This window comes from Poecilia formosa, unplaced genomic scaffold, assembly GCF_000485575.1.
Source record: "Poecilia formosa unplaced genomic scaffold, Poecilia_formosa-5.1.2 Scaffold181, whole genome shotgun sequence".
NCBI classification, from domain to species: Eukaryota; Metazoa; Chordata; class Actinopteri; order Cyprinodontiformes; family Poeciliidae; genus Poecilia; species Poecilia formosa.
In genome coordinates this window covers 254,118-270,758 of record NW_006800120.1, presented here as the reverse complement: position 1 = coordinate 270,758, position 16,641 = coordinate 254,118, and the positions used below count along the sequence as shown (strand labels likewise).

At 40.9% G+C, this 16,641-nt stretch overlaps 2 long non-coding RNA genes across 3 annotated transcripts; one reads left to right on the top strand and one right to left on the bottom strand.

The window, feature by feature from the left end:
* Window positions 1-449: 449 nt before the first annotated feature.
* Window positions 450-8,159, top strand: LOC107837836 (uncharacterized). The gene is made up of 4 exons (XR_001663884.1): window positions 450-599; window positions 5,686-5,784; window positions 6,528-6,624; window positions 8,076-8,159. It is a non-coding gene; the product is annotated as an uncharacterized LOC107837836 (long non-coding RNA).
* LOC103147360 (uncharacterized) lies at window positions 1,720-9,441 on the bottom strand. 2 transcript variants are annotated; one of them, XR_001663882.1, is made up of 7 exons: window positions 9,054-9,441; window positions 8,323-8,468; window positions 8,071-8,192; window positions 6,464-6,601; window positions 6,084-6,214; window positions 5,671-5,736; window positions 1,720-2,335 (listed from the first exon to the last, which is right to left on the bottom strand). It is a non-coding gene; the product is annotated as an uncharacterized LOC103147360 (long non-coding RNA). The 2 variants fall into 2 exon arrangements; XR_001663883.1 differs by lacking the exon at window positions 9,054-9,441 and adding an exon at window positions 8,929-9,025.
* Window positions 9,442-16,641: the final 7,200 nt, after the last annotated feature.

The following is a 16,641-nucleotide window of genomic DNA, read 5'->3' as shown; positions in this document are numbered from 1 at the left end:
AGTCATTTCACCACGTTAGCAAGCTGATTTAGTTTGGAAATTATTTAGCTTTCATATTAAATATTTAGTTTGAAATTAAATATTTAGGTGGCAAGCTAAATATTTAGAAACTTGGTTTTCATATTAAAAATATATTTGGATCAAAATATTTAATTAGCTAAATAAATGGTTATTTGGAAATTAAATATTTAGCTTAAAACTAAACATTTGGCTCCAATTTGTTTGGGAACTAAATATTTTGCTTTTTAACTAAGTACTTAATTTGAAAATATTTATTTTGTAAACTGAATATTTAGCTGGTAAATTACGTATTTCTGTATGAATAAAAGTGAAAATATGATTTTGAAAAAAATTGCACATATTTTTTTCTTTGACAGGCTAAATAAAACAAATTATTGTTTTTAAATTTTTACTGAGTAACTTTGCAAACAGCACGCAATAGAAAGCCGAAAAGAGACGCTGGAGTCTGGGAGATGACTGTTGTCCTTCATGACTGATCGGAAGAGATGGTTCGAACTTCCTCCTTCGTTCTCTGCCTTCTGGTCCTGCTCTTCGTCCACGAAGCTTCCTTTTCAACTCATTTTGGATTCGGGGTTCAGGTATTATTTAAGCTTTATTTTATTTTTTGGATGAGTTGAATTAAGATGAGTTGGCTGTCCAACTCATCTTAATTCTTTGGTCGAGCTCCTGGTGATTGCAGAAAGCAACAGGTGGCTAATGTGATGTAGTTAATCACTCACAATACTGAAGGAAGCTACACATCCATCTTTCATCTGAGTTTTAAGCCCTCTCTGTTCTGTCACCGCCTTAAATACTCCGAGGGAATTTAAGAAATTAAAGACGTTCCTTAAAATACAAACTCAACTTCAGCCTCAGCATTTGTTTACTGACCTGTTTCCCGAAAAAACCTCCTAGTCGGTGGCTTTACAGTCTTAATTTGGGTGTGTCTGCAGTGATGAAATGCTTGGCCGTGGCGTCCACGCCTTGCATCACTGGACAAACTGAGATGCACAAGGCGGACATGTTTATTAGCAGCGGTGTACACAGTCACCCAGAACCACATGAGACATCACATGAGATGGCTGTGCCGTGCGAGTTCATTTTCAACAGAGGATTACATCCAGGCTCGTCTAAATTTAGTTCTTGTTCTAAGCCCGCTGGCTAATTTTAATAAATTCCTCCAAAGGTCATTTAGTTCCATTCTGAAGCGTCATGAGCCGAGTTGTAGACGGTTTGCCGAGCTGGCTGCTAGGGGCCACCGCGCACACAGGAAGCTAGCCGTGTCCTTAGCATCATAAGGCTCACACTGGAATTGCTGGTTTTTAGTTATTTATTTGCTCTTTCTGTTTTTTTGTTTGGTTGCGTGCTTGTTTTTTTTATTTTTTATTTTTATTTTCCTTTGGAGGGCGAACCAGTATGAAGCTTTTGGCTAAAATATTTGTCTTAATTTGGACAGAGGGATAGAGCCGTGAATGGAGGTCTTATGACGCAGCCTTCACAGGTTCCAGTTCCGGTTGAGTCTTGGCCACGAGAGCCTAAAACAAATCCTGTAACAAAAGCTAAACTGCGGTTAGCTTTTAACTTAGCATATGCTGAGCTATAGTGATGGGCGATATGGAATTAAAGTTTTGTCACAATATTTGGTGGTACTATTCTGATAATAACGATAAGCTATTATCATATTGTCAAAAACACAAATCCTGCACTTGGAAAAACAAGTTGTTTGTAATGCTTCTTTAGGACACCAGTCACATAAAGAAGTGATTTGTATTTAACACCACACACTAACCACATTTAATCACATTTTGAAATTTATTGATATGTATTGCTACTCTCATAAAACAAATAATGGTAAAAGTAACACTGCATATAATTAGAATTTATTATGACAATAAATCAAAGTTATTCTAAGAAATTTATCATGACAAATGATAAACTATACAATAAATGCTTGCACAGTTCCTTAGACTCAAAAGCCAGCATGCTGTCTCTCTGCGTCACCACAAAGGGGTCTCCAGTTGGAGCAGCCAAATTGATTTAAATTTTCAGTCACTATGATGAAAGTCTACACACCCATCCAGTTCCTATCCTAGATATCTCCTTATCGTCCTCTCTGGGACCGTGCTGCTTCCTGCTGAGGTATTAGCGTTGATTAGCGGCTCTCAGGACGACCTGCCGCCTCCTGCAGCTTTTTCCACTTGACCTCAGGAGCGTCCTCTGGCTTTCCGCTTCCTTCCTCCTTCAGAGAGATTAGCTCGTTCTCGGTTGCAGCGGTTGTCAGCAGACGGTTTAGGTTTTATTTTGTTTGGAGACACAGCAGAAGGTCCAAAAATTTCTGAAAATAAGGAAATAAAAATAAGAGTTGAAGGAGGATTTAAATAAAACTTTCTAGCACCAAGTGTGGAAGGGAATTTGAGCTCTTTTAGTTTTCAGGTCTGCTTAAAATTAAAAATTAATTAATATAATGGTAATAACGTAGAAGGAGATTTACTGAGGCCACTGGGATGTTTGTTCCTCTAAATTTTGAAGTTTTAGTACATAAAACTTTGTTGTACGAATTTTGAGACGTTAATGATGCATCTGAGATGACATTTCATCAGGATAGACGAGGGATGGGCAATCCTGGTCCTGGAGGGCCGGTGTCCTGCAGCTCTTAGATGTCTCCCTGGTCCAACACACCTGGATCCAACAGCTGAATCACCTCCTCAGTGCAGTCAGGTTCTCCAGAGTCCTGCTAACGGCCTCATTATTTGACTCAGGTGTGTTGAAGTTGAGATACATCTAAAAGATGCAGGAGACCGGCCCTCCAGGCCTGGAGTTGCCCACCCCTGGGATAGACTGATAGTACATCTTGCAACTTCTGTGACTATTACTTTTTTTTTTCTTCAAAAAGTTAAAATTCAGAAGAAATTATTTTGGGTGTTCAAGAAGAGCCCCGGAATCTCCAAGGCTAAAGCTAACCATAAACTAGCCAGAAAATTTAACATCAACTGAAGAAGGACCAAAAAAAAAAAAATCAACCTTCTGGAGAACAACTGGGTCAGAGGTCTCAAAGATTCAACTATCTTGATACAATGACAAGTCAATGCGAGACTTTCAAACCAACAGGCCCTCTTCAAATCGTCAAGCATTGTGGCGATGGCATGCTACTGTTGGCCCTTTAGCTTACGGTGGGTAATTGGTGGAATAACGGAGAGAAATTACCTCCAGATTCTTCAACTCCTCCTAAAATCAAAGGCTGTCCGATGGAAACTTGAACCCACTGATCGTTCCAATGGGATGAAGATCAGAACTCGTCTCAAACAGATTGCAGGAGGCAAACGTAACGCTTTTAGAATGATCCTGAACTCAACTCGAATTAAAAGTACACAGGTTGTTGAAGGGCAACCCAGGGGCCATTTATTTTTCTGTTTCTATTTTTGGAGCCCAAAAACGCAAAGAATCGGCCTGCAAAAATGTGAACGTTACATGCCTGTCTGTGAGTTTGGCAACAGCGCAACATCTTCTTTACGTTTCAGATCAACAATGGTTTACAGATTCATTCTGTACAAAAATTAGGCAACTTTATATGTTTTATTAACACCTTCCATGCTTAATATATTGTACTGTCGAGAAGATTTTAGTTTTCCACTCTAAAAATAGATTTTTGTAGCCTGCGAGTGACCATTCTGACCCTCGCAGCAAAAGGTTTGAACCGGTAACAAAAAAAAAAATCCCCAATTAGATGCCTTCCATGCCAATGATGAGTTTGTGGAACCGTCTGACCGGGGTTGCAACTAAAACCAGGTGTGTCTGTGAGAACGGTTTCGTAATCTCTAATGAGGCCGTTAAGGTAATTTCATGTTCGGTTTAAGAAGCTGGGAGCAAGAGGTGAGAAATTTTTATCCGGGGACTTCCCCGTTTATTTATTGCCTTCTCCTTGGTGCCCGATTTTTGGCTCCCGCTCCGCTGCGACCCGCTCCGTCATATCTAATCCTACACATGAAGTCACACATCCATAGCTGGTTTTATGTGAAGACAAACAGGGTTGCCAGGTTGAGTTGGTCCCTGCTGGAAGGGCTCTCACAGTTCCTAAATAGGAACCCAAAGCAGATTGGTCAAGAACCTCACATTGAGGGCTGGAGAGTGTGTGTGCGTGTGTGTGCGCGCGCGTGTGTGTGTGTGTGTGTGTGTGTGTGCGCGCTTGGGGAGCTGATTGCATTTCTAACATGGCTCTGCACCGCGCGCCCCTCAAAGCCTCAAAGGTGAGAGTTTGTGGTTATTTAGGAACCAAAGCCCTCTGTCGGACGGGCGGCTTTAATCCTCCGTCACCCACCACTCATCCCATCAATGTGGCCGCTCAGAAATACAGGCGCTGTGGACAAAAGGGGCCATCGGGGCATCCAGGGAGGGGTTAGTATTTTTAGGGAGGGCCCCAAGCAGCTGCTGCTTGACACATGTCACCACCTGGCCCTGAGGACACCGTCCGCATTGTCTAAATTAGAAAAGCGGAGGAAGAGAATGGACAGAAACCTGCGAGCGTAACGTGTGTGAATGGGACCTGGAGGGTGCAGAGGGGGGATCTTATTAACGGCGGGGCCACACACACGCCGGGTAACCATACAAGGGCAAGCACATGCCTCACACACGCCGATGACATTGCCCTTGCATACCGGTCATTCTTCAGCGGGAGACTGAATGCAAAGGTGTAGAGTATCACGGAGGGCTCGTGGTGTTTCGCGGTGTTATTAAACCTGTTCAGGGAAACAACTGCAACGGGGGGCAGGGGGGCATCCCGCCCCGGAGCCAGCGGGTCAAGGACTTTCCTCTGCATGGGAACGTCAGCGATCAAGAGATTTTAAATCAAAGGGTGGGAAAACATTCATGTCTATCATCTCTGTCATCTTAATTTGTATTGTGGAGCTCCTCAAGGTCCCTGTCAAGTTACCCTGAAGTTATTTGTAAAGCTATGAGGAAATAATTCTGACAACAAAACGGACGAAAAAATAAGATAGATGAGATAAGTCAGTTGTTTAGTCTCTAAATCAAATGTGAGAATGCTATTTACTCAGATTTAGTCCATTGTTGTTTGTTTGCTGGGGAGAGTTAAACTTTTTTGCGAATAAATTACACTGAACTGATTCAAACCTTATTTTCTCTGCAGAGATTGTTGAAAATTGGCAATGCAAAACTAAATATGTCAGAATACAAATATTAACATTTATTTTAGTTAATATGCCTTACTGATGATTTATTTATTGAACTCGGATATCGTTTTAGCAAATTTTGCTGCTTATTTAAATTGGAGATGCATCAATTATCTGCCAATGAGATCCTAGAAAATCTGACTTTTACCCTTTTCATGAAATTCATTAAAATTGAGTAAAATTTAAAATGTAATATTATCATTATTATTAACAGAGACATATACGTTGATGAATGAGTTGCGGTAATGTTATAATTCCCTCATTTTTCCTTGGATGAAAAAATATTGGCATCAGTCAAAACTGGTCTTGGCTTCTCAGACCTCAAAGAAAATGGAAATCGGTCTCATCCAGAAAAGGTTCTGATCTCTGCCAACATTTCAGGCTTTATAATTGCATTTGTTTCAAGTTTACCATTGTCGTAGATTAAGCTGTTACTTATTGGGAATGTCAGATGTATGAATTTGAGCTTCACACACCGTCTCACCTTGACTGTGTGCAGCTGGCTGATGTCGCCACCCGGAGAGGACGGCTGCTGAGTCCAATTGTTTTTCTGCAAGAAGAAAGAGAAATCATTGCAAATGAACAAAAGTGAAACAAGGTGAGTAAAATATCTTCTTTAGGCAAGAAAAAAAAACTTTACAAACTGTAACAAGATCATTTGAAGTCCCGGGTTATCCTTATTTTTGTCGGCCACCGACTGGGATCCTGGACGTTTCGGAGCGGAGCCAGCACAGACTTAAAGTGATGTTCATGTGATCATTGCCCTAAACATCACTGCAAGTCTTAACTGCCTCCGGTCCATCCGACTGCTGCTCACGATTCCCCAGTTAAACCCAAAAATACTGACGAGATGTAAAGTTCATCTAAAAACTGAAGCGTAACACGCATCAGGCTAACCTTGTCAAAGTAAAAGAAAATGAACTCCTCCTTCACAGATCTTCTTCCATCTGCCGGTCTTTGGGGCAGACGCTGCGAGAGAGGAACTGATCATTTTGACTTCCTTTGATTCCTCCAGAAATATCTGGTTCCTGTAAAGGCAAAATAATTGGAATTGGATCCATTTTTAAATAAAAAATAAAAATAACTTCATTTTGTTCATTTTAATTTTGACCATAGATACTTTTCTGTTCTGCTGGAGCAGCTCAGATCAGTGTATTATTGATTTGAACCAGAAAAGGTAGATTCAAAAAGAGCACAATTTACCACGTAAAAAAGGAGTTTTAACATATTTACATTGCTATTTATTAGCCAGGTAATTCCGATATAAATAAACTCACGGTGAAGATCCCGCGTTAGCCGCCTCTCCTTCGAGGTTTCAGGCTGACTTCCTGTTACGTGCAGAGACCGCGGCCGTCACTCACGTGGACACTGCTGCTTTCACGAAGAACTTCAACAAGCCAGTCTGCCACGTCCTCCTTGAAAAGAAAGAAAAACGGAGGTAAGAATAGATGAGGTTTCATTTGTTTTTTATCTAGATTTTGGGGGTTAGTTCATGCTGGATAAAATGTAAAAACTCAAATACTGATAACAATAGCGGTCTAGAAGTGGGTTTGCTTGGGGAATACCCAGACTTGATATCTCTGATTGTTCTCCAGATGAGAAAACTCTTTTTATGTTATAGGGAACAATTTTCTATTACATCTTTATGGGAAGGTTACAGAGTGCTGAGACAAAGTGATTTTTGTTCAGTTCGACCTGCTGGGTTGATAGACACCCAACATGGCCACCTTTCAGGGATCGGATAAAATCTCATATTTTGTTTTATTTCCTTTTTTTTTATATGTTGTTGTGAATAGCAAATGTCTTGTTTTATTAATCTGGTCCTGATAAGCTTCTCTACTTCATTCAAATTTAAAATTTTAACACTTTAATAATAACTGCATTGTATTATTTCCATTTTATTCTGCCATCTTCCAATAATTGCCAATTGAGGCGGTTTAAATTGCTCCTCTAATTTAGTTACTAAGCTTTGCTGTAAGATGAAGACGAGAATCAGAATTATTTTTAATCTGAAGGAGTTCTGATTAAAAGCAGGAACAAAAAGGAAGGCCGTGAGAGAACAAATTAAAAGCTCCAATGTAAGAATGTCGATCTATAAAATGAGGTGTTTTAAAAATGAACGATGAAAGAAAACCGCCAAAAAACAAAAACATACAAGCGGAAAGAGGGATGATAATAAAAGGATTATTATTTCTGAAGGATAAAATGACATTCAAACATTTAAAAAAGCTGCAGAAACACACGATGTAATGGACAGAGCTGGCCGGCCGCGTCCTTCTTTTCTTTGCTCTCTGTGTTTAGCGTGTAAAGGTTTGATACAACCGGCTTCATGAAAACCGAATACAAAACCACCAGAAGTACAATGGGAGTCTCAAAATAGCGAAAATAAGCCAAAAAAAGTCAGAAAGAAACTTATTTTAAAGGAAAAGGTGCAAAGACAAACATTCACTGGATCACAGCTCCACTGATATATTTATATTGATACAGTCTGGTTCTACCAACCACCATGTTTTTTTTATCTATTAATATAAATATCTCATCCTAGAAATAACATGTAGCGTTCTAATCTACATTTTCTGTGCATCCCGTTCTGTTGGCTTATGGCGGGTCTGGTTGACACACGGAGTCAGAGCAGATCCTCTCAAAAAACATAGAAAACGATAAAATCCTGTTAAACATCTGACTTTATGAGGTCAGCTGTTTAACGCTTGGGTTTATTTTTTCACTTTCTAAATCAAACAGAAATGGAAGAAGCTGCTGTAGATGTGGTTTCCACATGTACATGTTCTGTGTGTGTGTGTGTGTGTGTGTGTGTGTGTGTGTGCGTGCGCGTGTGTGTGTATCCACGCATACACCTGGTACTTAAGTGTACGTTTGTACTCACTGCAGAGAAAATCCTGACAGAAATCGACTGCAAGGGTCGGAGCACTGATCGTCTCGGTGAGTCCGGGTTTGGTTTGCGTGGATTCGCCATGACAACGGTGGGGATCAGAGATGGGAGGAGGCCTGAGGAGGAACGTGGCATGAGATTTATTGTCCTACCTTACCCGTAACCCCGTCCTGAGTCCAGCTCACACCTGACCTCTTATTATTTAATCCTGCTTCTGAAGGAAACATGGAGGCAGTTTTCACTCACATGGAGCGTCTTGAGCTGCTCCGCGTTCAGACTTCCTCTGCTGCGAACCGAATGAAGCGATCACACAGGAAGCTGAGCAGAGACGACCAGGATGACCAGGATGAAGGCTCACCCAATCAGTTCCTCTGGTTCCAGACTTGTTTAACCTAAAAAATCACAGCAGAGTGTTGTTATATTTTCCACTGTCATTAGAAAATATGTTTAATGGTTTAAGTGGTTTACTTCTAATTTAATGCCACGATTCAATAAATAAGTCAGCACCAAGGCAGTTGAAAGTGCTTTACGTCATAAAAACATCATGAAATGAAATAAAATTATTATTATATCATAAAAATAAGTTAATCTATGTAAAAAAATAAATCGGATATATTTAAATCTTATAAGTGCACACAATTATCATATTTTGCCTTAAAACAAGCAGAAGTTTGATTTCTAATTCTGTCCTACTTCTCTTTAATCTCTTTGCATGTTATCAGATTTCAAGTTTGCATTTGAACATTGACGAATTTCACAAATCTCTAAAAGCTCATGTCAGACCCAAACTCTCTCATTTTTCCACACACATGCCGTGTAAATCTAACAAGGCCTTGCCTGTACGGGACCCACCGTGGGAGGCGCGCCACCAGCAGCTCCACTTCAGCCGTGCGTAAAAGCGGCACTGCTTCTCCCCCTTCTCCCCCAACACACACACACACACACACACACCCACCCAACCCCTCAAACTCCTTCACCTCACAGCGCGACATTAGAGATCAGGTGGAGACGACTTTGTGGAAATCCTTTCGGTTGGGAAAACAAATCTTTGCGCTCGGGCCTTGGGTTTCTGGAACGCGTTGCTTGCTTGGCCGTTTTTGTTTGTTTGTTTGTTTTTTGAATTAATCTGTCATCTCCAAATGAGACTGTGCTATAAAAATACATGCAAATATATGGACTAAGATTAAAATAAAAATCTAAAACGGCTGCGTATTCTGCTGAAGTTTCTTATAAATGCGGCCAATCTGCGCGCAAAAAAAGAAAAAAGCCCAAAGCGTCCACACAGCGCCAAAGACGCAGCGCGCTGACCTCAGCACGGCCGCTACTCAGTGAAACCTCCCTCAGATGTGTCCCGCTTTATAGCCCGCTCCCTCAAGGTCACGATCATTGGACATCTGTCCCTCATTAGCATATGCCACCTCCTCCGCAGCCCATTGGTGCGGAGCCTTCGTCTCAATTGACACAAAAGGAAAGCTACGTTTTTGTCATAGCGCTAAACCCAAGCCGGCTATTTTTGTATCCCAGATATTTCATGCACTGTACACACTGAAAAGGGGGAGTCGGGGTGTGTGCGTGTGTGTGTGTGTGTGTGCGCCCGCGTGTGTGTGTTGGAGGGGCAGTTGGAGGGGGGAAAGCTGGGAGCATCTCAGCAGAGGAGGATTTATCTTTTTTCTTTCTTCACTCTGACAGAGCATCATTCTCATTTTTTTAGACAATGATTTGCGTCCAGAGCCGGAGACTTAGAGGAGGTCGGTTCGGGCTGGGCTGGCTCTGAAACTCAAACATGAGCTCACCGGGGCTCCTTTGACTTTGATGCTGAGGAACCGCTGCCCTCTGAGCCGCGCTGCGGCAGGTCGGTGATGTCAGGGGCTGCCAGGGATGTGCGCTATTGTGCGGCCGCAACCTTAGGAGAGATTATTTCAGGAGCTGCGTGGCATTAAACGCGCTACTATAAATACACGGGCTTTTATTAATAGAGAGAAAAACATGGCGCATGAAGCGCTGGCTCCGGAATCACTATGAGGTGAAGCCAACACCACAAAAACACCCAGTTTCCACTCATCCGCAGGGGAATTTATTACCTTGTTCCTCTTATAATACAGCATGTTTGTTCTGCTTTGGTCCAGCAGAACCAAAGAAAGAAAGACGGCAGCCATGTTGGATTGATAAATCAGAAGAAACTTTGCTTTGATAGAGTAGAGGGTTACGTTTGAGTTCATAGTTAACGTAAATGTGTCTGTTGGGTGATTTGTTGTGACCTTAAGCACGGCGTGGGGTTGGGGGGAGGTGGAGTGGGAGGGAAGAGGACCAGAGGTTCTCAGAATAGACAAAGCCAGAGTCCAGCATTCCTGATTGGTTCTGTAAATTGGTCCCAAACGAGCTTCACAACACACACACACACACACACACACACACACACACAACCTAGCAAAAGTATTCCTTGAACTTCCACGTGTTACGACCATAAGCTTTGATGTTTTATTAGGCCGTTCTTTGATAGACCAACAAACATAGAGGATAACTGTTAAGTGTAACAAATTAAAGGTGCATGATTTCCTTTTTCTCTTTTTGTTCTTTACAATTAAAAAATATGGAAAGTGTGGCGAAACTTAGTATTTGGTTCCACTTTATAGAACCACATTCTGCTTCTAGTGCAAATGTCTTACACTTGAAATAAGACAAAACTAACTTACAAGAAAGTTTTTAGCAAAATATAGGAGTGAGTTTTAAGTCCATAATTCCTTAATATTGATGATAAAAATTACTAGTTCCACTGGCAGATTGTTTCACTTATTATAAGTCATTTTTCTTATAATAAGAAAAATGACTTATTGACTTGATATTAAGTCATTATTGACATTATTGACTTGATGAAATAAGTCAATAATTCATCAATAATTGATGAATTGTTGACTTAAAGCAAAGAAATCTTACAAAAAGTTACTTGTAAGTTAATTTTGTCTCTTTTAAAGCCTGCTGAGATATTTTCACTATAAACTAAACACAAATACTTTGTAAGATTTTGAGTTTTTTTCCCCCCGAAGCGGTTTGGATTCAAGCAGATTTGATGAAGGGCATCTGAAAGGATCAGTTTTGAGGTCTTGCTTAATATTCACTGGGTCATTCTGAAACATAAAACCCAGAGAGTTAAGCCTCAGACGTTTCAAAGCTCTGGCAGATTTAGAGTCAAACTCATTTTCCTTCAACCTCAAAGTTTGTTTCTGATTAGAAATGAGACACACATCACTCAGAAGAACATAAAAATATTTTTAATTCACCTTATATTAAAAAAAAATTATTTGATTGTTTAGAATGATATGCATAGTTTTCCACATGTAATTTTTTTTTTTGCATTATAGCATCGAACCTCTTCTTGTAATTTCTGATTGTCCTTTTGTCTGTTTCCATGGTATTTTGACGATTTGTTCCCCAGGCCTGATCTTTTAGCTCCCTCCACAGATTATCCAAAAGATCGACCAACAATCTTCCGTGGTCCACATGTCAAGACCCGCCTTCTGAATTCAAACTGGCCAATCACCTCGGCCTTCCAGAGTGGGAAACAGGAAACAAAGTTTACCTTCACATATTTATATAATTAACAATTATTTGTCAATAATAAAATATCAAACAAACATTTTATGTATGAAGATCTAGAATTTACAAGTCATTTCATTCTTTAAATTACTTAAACTTTTAAACCAATCAAACTGCGGCTCTTAGCTGCGTACTTCCTGTAAAAGAGCCGGGTTTGAGGTGGGCTTCCTGTTTAGCAAGGACCCAAGATGGCTGCCGCAAAAGGCGCGCCCACACGGTAACAAACATTTCATCAGTACATTAACACTGAATGTTCAAATTTAAAAACTCTAGAGCTAGAAAAAAAAAGGTTAGAGGAAAAACTTAACATATTTAAAACTTCTGAGTAAAAACAAACACAACATTTAAAAACCAGTTCAGTTCTGGTTCATCTTTTTTAAGCTTTGAACTAAATATTTTAAAGTCAGACATGGTGTTAAAATCAAACGGTCCTGCTCAATTTTCATTTCACAGTCACGACTCGCAGTGCTTTTATTGTCATCCTGTCTCTGAACAAATGCAGGGTTAGGGTTGTAATGACTCAGGCTCTATGTAACCAATGCATTTATGAAGCAGCTTAAGAAAACAACAAAAACTAATAAAGTTGCCAAAGCTCATTAGGTTATGTTTCTTAATAATGTTCCAGTGGTCAGGAGGTGTGACGACTGGTTTGAAACGTGGGATGTTGTTTTATAAGCTAACCCTTTTAAACTCCTCCACTACATTTCCTCTAAGCTCGTCTGCTTTGTCTTCATTGTGCTGTTTGTTAACTAAAACAAAACAGAAATATAGAACAGCTGCATTTCTACTGAGAGCAATTTACACACAGTTGCTGTTTATGACTTCTGCTTGATTTTATTTAGAGGCATCTAACTGATGATTTTATTTAGAGGCATCTAACTGAGAAGGGTTACAAATGTGCGCCACACTTTTTAGATTTTCGTTTATTTTGTTTCAGTTTTCTTCCTTTTCACTCTTATGCTTTGCGTACATTGCATACTGATTAAACAAAAAAAAAAAACATTGCTTGTGTTTGTGGCATGACAAATTGTGAAAAACGTTGTGAACAGTTGGTTGAGTGGCGTGGCGGAGGGAGCGGAGGGGCGTGTGATCCCGGTTGACGCCGTTATCTGTCGCCGTGGCAGGCGGGAGAGGTGTTGCCGTGATGGCTGCAACTTTTCTTGGGCATCAGTGAGATAAAGCGGGCCGGCCGGGAGCTATTCTGGGACGAGGGTCTCTTCAGAGAGGCAGCGGCTGGTTTGTGTACCCTGTCACTCGGTGCGCCGTTAGAAGAAGAAGAAGAAGGAAAAAAAATGGCATGTTGATAACACGCGAGGAGGAGACGAGTTCCCAAAGTCCCCAGAGCTGCTGGCTTTAAATAAGTCCACAAACACGGACACTCCCATCCCGTAAAAGCACACACACGCACACGCGCGCGCACACACACACACACACCGAAAACAGAATTAAGAGTGTACGCGAGGCTTGCATCGTTGCCCCTGCACATCTCTCTGCACCGCTTCGCTGCAGCTCCCTGCAACAGCTGACCTCTCCAGGCCGCGGCTCTCCTTACGCTCCCTCTGCTCCTCAAAACCATTTGGGTCTCAACGCAGTCGGGCTCGTTCCCACACTGATTCACCCGTGCGATGTTTGTGTGTTTAATTTGGAAGTGAAGTCAAAGAAAGAGAGCTGAGCTGAGTCAAGGCTCCAGGACATCCAGGCGTCCGGCGACCTGATGGGACCTGAGTGAAGGTTTCCTTGCTTTTCACCCGAGTCCTTCAAATCAAACCAAGTTATTGTCAAATGTTTGTGCAGCAAAAAAAAAAGAAACTACGTTTTTTGTTTTGTTTGTGCCTCTATCATTTTAAAGATATCCCTAAATGTTTCCAGAGGTCATCAAAGGTCAACCAATTCCACCACATTTAGAAAAATAAACAAATGTTGTGGTGGAGAATTTTTTGTTAACTGCACAAGGCACCGCAAACATAAAATCATATAAATGTCAGTTTTGTTTGATTTTGCTAACATGTGGTGGAGAGAGGGAAGGTTGACCTCTGGTGACCTCTGGAAACTTTTTTTTTTCTTTTGAAATCTTAGAAATTATAACAGCACAAACAAAATTTATATTGCACAAATGTTTGACACCAATTCCATTTAATATGAAGACGACAGCGGCATGACTTCACTCAGGTCAGTTCGACAGTTTGCTGATGTACATTGTGACGTTCTGGACACCAAACCCGACCCGGCGCGGTCGGCTGCGGTCGCTTCAGGTCATCCACCCAGAGCCAGCAGGAGAAATTAACTGCAGCCGGACTGGGATTAGTTATCCCAGGTTTTTATTTTTATACCAGCAACAAAATCGGGACCAAATGTGTCAAACATTTTCTTACTCTTAAAAAAAAAAAAAAAAAACTAGAATAAGTTGCAAAATATATTATTGTTGTTGTGATATTTTCATTTAACTAACATTTTTCTTCTGACTGGCAGTGATAACGTTTTGTAGTGCCAACCTGAATCAGATAAGATAAATCGGTAGCACTGTTGCCGTGGAGCCGTTCGCTCTTGGTTTCAGATTTTCTGCATGTTTTCCCCCTGCGTTCTCTCCGGTTTCCTCCCACAGTCAGAGATCATGTCTGTTGGGTCAGCTGGTGTGCTTGCACCGCCTGTGATGGATTATTGTTTATTGATACCTGTTGTATGTTGTCCTATTATTATCCAAAATGTCATTTCCTTTTAAAATCAAATGTAGGAAAACATCTTCCAACCGACAGCTGCTGGGGGAATGAATAACTGTATACTGATATAAAAATACTCAGGGCGTTACACTGACTCAGCTAATGTCTACCTGTGTATCAAAGTATACAAAATTATCATTATTATTTTTATTTCAAATGTAAAAGATTTTGAAAACCAAAAATTTAATGGAGGTTTTTGGTGTGAAAAAGATAAATGGATAGAAATGTTTTTACAACAGCAGTTCTTAGTCCTGTTAGCAGCAAGGTGACTTGTAAATATAGCAATATTTAAGAGTAAAGCAACAAAAAAATGTTTGAAATAGTTTGATTTATTTAAACGTCCTATAGTGAGTAAACTAAAAGAAGAATTTTAAATGCCGGTGAAAATGCCGTCGGTGGGGTTTGTCAGAGGAAAAGGTGATGGAAAGATGCTAAATGTGACACTTTTATGACTGGGAAATATGCAAACGGTATAACAACCAGTTTTGATTATTAAGAGATAACCAAAGTTTAAAACCTGAAGTTGTACCGTCCAGAGATGAGAAGTACCTAATTACATTTAGTAGAGTAGTTAAAAGAAACAAACTAGGAATAGTTTTGCTGTATCACTTTTTTTACTTTTAATTGAGTAAAATTTCTGAGGTAACTTCACTGTCTGAAGAACAAGGATCTTAATCTAAATGTATTTTTACACCCTCTGAGCCAGTAGAGCTGTTCTCACTGGAAACATGTTGCTCTGTTCTAACATAAATATACACACATTACCTACTGTAAGTTTTAGTTTATTAAGTTTTATGTTGACAATTTGGATCCTTAAAATTTGCTACCTAATAATGTTTTTTCTTTCAAGTGTAATGTTGCAAGATAAATATTTTTTTAAATATTTCATTCCGTTTAAATCTAGTAAATATGTAAAAAAAACAATTATTCAACCGCAGTTGATGCCGATTTTCAGCTGAAACTGGTTTAAAAATAAAGGGTTAATATGTAACAATTAACACAAATTGTATTATATAATTATTAAGAATAAAGATATTCTTTATTTCTCTGGTTAAATGTGTTTTTGACCTCGCGGGGCCCTTCAGCTCCCTTGCACGTTTCCTGCTCTCTTTCCACCTTAAAGCGGCTGTTTTCGGCCCTCAAAGGTCGCCGTTTCATTGCTGTAGCAGTAACCTAAACTCGGAGGGGTGAAGCAGAGATTCGTTTTGGATCAAAGCATTCATCGCTGGTGGATATTTCTGTAATCGCTTCATGCCTGCCCACAATACCTTGCAGCAACTGTGTGAGCTCAGGTCTTAGCCGCCAGCTCAGCGGCGTGGAGACGGGCAGACGCGTGGCACAAACACACTCTAAAGCCCCAATTACTCGCTCCCCCACCACCACCACCCAACCTCCATCAGTCTCACACACACACACACACACACACACACACACAGAGCCGATAGCAATATGCAGCAAGAGTTAATCAGTCTTTTAGCGGTTTAGGGGCCTGGGGGGCCCCTGACATTGCGCTCTGGCTCCAGACAATACCCCATCCCTCATTGTGCTAAGTTGCGGTGCGGGTCAGAGGAGCTCAGCCCGTGCGGCCGGCCCTGCCCTCGGTATGCAAGGCAGCCCTCAGCTGTCTATCTATTTCAGGAGCATGGAGGCATACCTCGGTCCAGCTGGGGCATCGGAGACAATGGACACACGGCCTTATCCAAACAGAGGCCCGCAGACAATCCGACGCACTCCAGAACCCCAGCATAGCTGCGCCGCGGCAGCTCTCCTGTCCAATTAAAATGAAGTAAAGAGTTAACAAGGCTCTCTGCCTGTGTGACTCGTGAGGTGCGTCCTGTCCTCTACATACTTGTGGAAAATAGCGAGAAGGAAAGATATTGTAGGAAAACTTTGTTACAGTTTGCAGCCGGCCGTGTTCAGGTTACATGAACAAGATGGGACGAGACCAAAGTCGGACGTTTTAGCTGACATGCAAAACGTTGCGAGTGCAACAAAACTAGAAATGCACTTCACCATCAACATGCTGGTGGCAGCATCATGATGTGGGGTTGCCTCTCTTCAGGACAGACAGAGATTCTGGTTAGTGTCAGGGGGTTAAACTCAGTGAAATCCTAGGGGGCAGGGGGACTCCGGGAATCTGTTAGAACGTCCCAGTCAAAGTTCAAACCTAAAGTATTTTTATTTTATTGTCCTGTTTAGCAGTGTGGAATTTAGAATTATTGCATGAGTGTCAAGATGAGGCCCAACAGACTAA